Below are 4,641 nucleotides of genomic sequence, written 5' to 3'. Positions count from 1 at the left end.
CTATGCCAATTAATTTAGAACCCATGCAGTAAATTGCACGGTACGCATGGATAAAACAAACTTCGCTACCGCAAAAATTTAAATTTTCGTCTAGTAGTATTTCTTAAACATAACGGCCGGCAACTAAACGATAGGGGTAGAACAGCCGGTTATTTAAAAATCATTAGTGCGGTCGTCAGTATACCAAGGGTTAACAGCAGGGCTAGCGCTAAACGACGACTATTCCTCTGCCGAGTGCCTATGTATTGTGCACTTGAATCCATACTGCAAAAATTGACACTTGACAATTTCTCATCCATACATTGCAACTTCGCATAGAGAAGTACAAATAGGATTTGATGTGCAGGAAGTACAATGGGCCGTATCCATCTAACCTTTTAAGATGCCTACAGGTAGAATGTGGCAGTGGCAAATCTAGGATGAAATCGGTGTCTACCAAGCTTGAAGAACTCCTATTAGGCTTTGTATTTAGCAATGATTAGTACAAATATTGGTAGCTACAAAAATATATGTTCTATACTTATACTTATACTTACTCCTATATAGTGTACCAATTTCGAAAGTTTGAATCCAACCATCATAATGTAATGTCTACCGTTGATTTGATGCCACCCAACGGCCAAAATCACTAGGATTCGCAGTTACAGTAGCACATGTCATCTCTACATTGTTCTAGAAACATTCTGTGCCACAGCTGGCTGGTTAGCCTATGCAGCTATGCTCTCCATATAAATCACCACTTCACCACACGGAGGATGGCCTTAGTTAGAAAAGGACGGAGCGCCCAAAACAGTAGGATGTTCTAGACTTCTCTCAGCTATTTGCGCACTCGCATTGACGAGATGACAGAGAGGGCGGGCAGTCTCGGCTCGATGATTAGGAAAGTTGATACACATAGGATGTGGCAAACAACGCTTGAGGGCATCAATTGCGTGCATGCACAATTATAATTTTTAAAATCCAGCTAGCTCGACAATAAATACGGTACACTAATTCTTTAGCAACAAACGCCCATAATGTCCTTGGCAAAGTGTCGGATACTGCCTGGTCACAGAGCTGCTTCAGTAGAGCGAATTTAGTGGGTGCCGTTAATCTTCCATTAGTCGTGTTTGTAAAGCAGATACTCTCTAAGCCTCAAAAATAATGTTACAATTTTTTCTAAAGTCGAATGTATATATACAATAAATAGTGTCAAGGTACATCCAAAATTAAAAAACACTATAATATCCTTTTAAGATGGGGTACCATATAATACACTATATAAAAGTTGGTCAGATTAGCGCATCCAAACTAATTTGGGTACTGTTGATGCACCATTTATCCACTCTTTCATCCTATCCTTACTTGACACGTAAATCTTTTTTTTCCATTGTACTGTTAGTTGTTCCGTGTCTTCTTTTTTTTTTTTTGATCGAAGGGTAACCGGCAACCGGTTGTTATCCTTCCTTACCCGTCGCCCCGTGTGACCGCTTTACTCTGGATTCCTCCGCTTAAACGGCAGATGGTCAAAGAACTGCACCATCGAGCTACTCCAGCGACACGACACGTGTCTGGCAGGGCCCACTATGCGTGCGGAAAAGGCTTCATTCTTCTCTCCCTCGCTACTTGCTGGAGAAGGGCCACGATAGAGCTTCGTGGCGGCGGCGTAGCTGGACAATACTGCTATTTCGCAAGGTCAGCTTGCACATCGGCGCCGTGGCCTGTGGGTGTGGAATGCTTCTTTTTACATCTATTTCACTGTTTTTTGTGTGTTCTTTCTCCCGATCTAGATGCTACCCCGTATTTGTTTTATGCTGTGACTACGCGCGGTGTTTCCGGCCGAGCGAGGAGGTCCTCCTTCTGCGATTTCTTCACCGGCTCCACCTCGAAGTCGTGGCCTGCAGGATATCGCCGCGGGATTGCAGGGCAGGTCGCCGTGCCAGGGCGGCCGTGTCTAGGAAGCAGAGACCTCGATCGACCTCGCCGGAGCTGTGCCATCCGCTACCCGCCCGCCCCGGCCTTCACACCATCCGGCGTTGGTCTGCCGCGCCAAGGCGCATCTCCGGCACCAACCGCCTCGACCCGATTCGCCCCCTGTCGTTGTGCCCGTCTCCGACCTGAGCCGAACTGAGCCCCACCCGCTCACGAGGCCGTGCGCAGGTAAGATCGCAACCTGCCCTGTCCTGCGTCAGCTCAATTTTTTGATTCCCCTCTCTCGGATCTCTCTCTCTCTCTCTATCCACAGGTGCTGGGATTACTCGTGGAGTACGACGGCAAGCTCGACATGAAGCTCTTCATCCCCTGCGGGAATAAGGTGAGCGTGACTTTCCCTGTCACTTTCCTCTAATTATTTTTCTTTCCCTGTGCCTCGCTTGATCCCAAGGTCGGCCTCTGATTCTCCTCATCGATGCGTGATGGCGTGAGGTGATGTCCAGGATGAGCTGCACTCTTGAGCGACAGCAGACAACCGATGCCTCGCCCTTGCGCGTCGCCAAGCTCGGATAGTCACGCCAAGCAGCAGTACGCAGCTGCGACGAGGACGGAGAGCAGGTCTTCGATGAGCAGCGCCAGTCATCCACTCCTACATCAACATGTGTGATGGTTCTATCTGACTTTTTGTCTAATTTTGATGTTCCCTCAATGCCACCTGTTTCTCAGGTCTCAGCATTTCTGTTGCTCCCTTTCTCTGAGATTGCCGATTACAGCTTTACCGTTAGCACGGAGACTGAGGTACTGAACATTTTTTCTGTCTATATAGCTGTTCCATGTGATCTACATAGTGCTAATTTGTTTCTAAACATGGCTTATGGGACAAAGCAGAGTGCGTACATAAGGCCCAGCGTTCTCTACTGGGGAGGAAAGTCTAGCAGCCTGGCAGCTCAGCTAACCACCATGTGATCGTGTCTTAGCCTGATGGAGGTGACGGTGCTATGAGCGTTTTTCTTCAGGTTGGTTGTAACTCCTCTAATACACCTTGATGTCCTTTATTTTATTTTATTTTGCTTCTGATGACTCCAGCAGAACATCCACACCACGCCGGGCGATGTTTAAGAACGCTCTGTCTAATATCATATCTGAGAATTCAAAGTAGGTAGTATATATGCTACCAATCTTAGGTAAACAAATTCTGGAGTATTTCAAGAATTTAATTGTTATTACAATAGAACTTATTACCTGATCTGAAATTTGTACAGTTGCCACTGTTTTCTGTTTCCTGATGTACTTTGTGTATGTTACTTTTCTTAATTCCAACTTTGTTTTGTGCTTCCGCAGGAGCACGGCATGGTGGGTATGACAAGACTGTTGGTGATGTTCCCCCTTGGTTATTTGCTGAGCAGGCTGGTCATTGTGCACCTCGATTTGTTTGGTGAAGTGAGTTCTTCTCAACTCTCAAGGTCTTTGTTGTTTTATCTGGTTTCTCTGTATTATTCGTTCTGGTTTTGGTGGCCTCTTAATTTGTTTCTAATTTTATCCGTTCTTTATTTTTTTTTAGGTTTGCGTTGGGGTCCCGAGTGTCCTTTGGATCTTTGTCTTTGGCTGACCAGTATGGTTCATCTAATGGTTGGCGTTTACGGGTGATGATTCCGTAGGCAGAGACGGAGTTCTTGGGCTATTTTGCCTTTGGTATATTCGTCAAGCCCTGATTGGGCTGTTGTTCGTGTTGCTCAGTATCACTCTGATGGGTATGATGTGTTGGCTCCTTTGGTTTTGACCGGCTCTTCAGCGTAATATTTGGCTGGCTCTGGTGCACTTTTGCCTTCCAACGTGCCAGCTAATCAGGATATGCCACTTAATCTACTGCCTAATCATTTGTACATTTTGTGCTTTTGTCCTTGCCCTTCCAGCACTGAAGGAGATCATCATCATCATATCCTCAAACGAAGAGGGCAACGGTGGAGGCACCTGACAAGTCAAGAGCAAACAGAAAAGCTACCTTACTCAACCATGTATACCAGCATTAGTGTGGATTAAATCTGCTAGCAATACATCTCCTCTATCCTGCGTCATGCAGTCCTATCTTCTATGCAATCAAGCAGGGATATGTACCGGCATCGCCGGCAAATGTGCAAGCTCGATGCCAACTAAGTGCATATGTATCGTTGCAAAATAGAGCAGCTAGATCAATCTAATGCACTATGTAATCCAAGTATAAAGATCTACTACCGATTAATGTATGGAGAAACTTTTATTATCTGATTTGCTTTACTTTCATCCAATATTCAGATCTTTCCTTTCTTCGATACATATTGACCTTACAAAAATAAATTGCCAACACTAAATTTTTAAACTGTTGCCCTTCCAACTATCAACTATGCTTATCATGAACCATACACTCAATAACAATAGCAATTATGCATATTGTTTAGAAATAATAACACGGGCCACGGGCGCGGCGTGCCGCTGCGCCTATGCTTCCTAGTTTTCTAATCATAACAAGTCTTATCGTAAACGGTCATGTGCATAACACGTGCCTTCGGCTAACAAGTTGTCGTATGCATGGAAACAGCAGTTCGTTTAGTTGCTGTGTGGCTAGCAGCTCGTTGGCACCGCGTTCATGGAAAGTTGCATCAGCCCATCCGAAGGCCACAGGCTCCTTTCTCCCCCGTTACCCCGCCTCCTCCAGTTCTCCAGATCTGGGCCGCCGGCCCCTCTCCCTCTCTT

General features: G+C 45.7%; 1 long non-coding RNA gene across 9 annotated transcripts; it reads left to right on the top strand.

Annotated features, from left to right (window-relative positions):
- The first annotated feature begins 1,542 nt into the window (after nucleotides 1-1,542).
- LOC127334455 (uncharacterized) lies at nucleotides 1,543-4,171 on the top strand. 9 transcript variants are annotated; one of them, XR_007872166.2, is made up of 6 exons: nucleotides 1,543-2,293; nucleotides 2,415-2,709; nucleotides 2,800-2,927; nucleotides 3,001-3,095; nucleotides 3,253-3,351; nucleotides 3,473-4,171. It is a non-coding gene; the product is annotated as an uncharacterized lncRNA (long non-coding RNA). The 9 variants fall into 9 exon arrangements; XR_007872165.2 differs by having other exon boundaries at nucleotides 2,998-3,095; XR_007872161.1 differs by lacking the exon at nucleotides 3,001-3,095 and having other exon boundaries at nucleotides 1,545-1,674; nucleotides 1,770-2,293.
- The last annotated feature ends 470 nt before the right edge of the window (nucleotides 4,172-4,641 follow it).

Source organism: Lolium perenne, chromosome 6, assembly GCF_019359855.2.
Source record: "Lolium perenne isolate Kyuss_39 chromosome 6, Kyuss_2.0, whole genome shotgun sequence".
NCBI lineage: Eukaryota > Viridiplantae > Streptophyta > Magnoliopsida > Poales > Poaceae > Lolium > Lolium perenne.
This window is presented reverse-complemented; position numbering and strand designations above follow the sequence as displayed.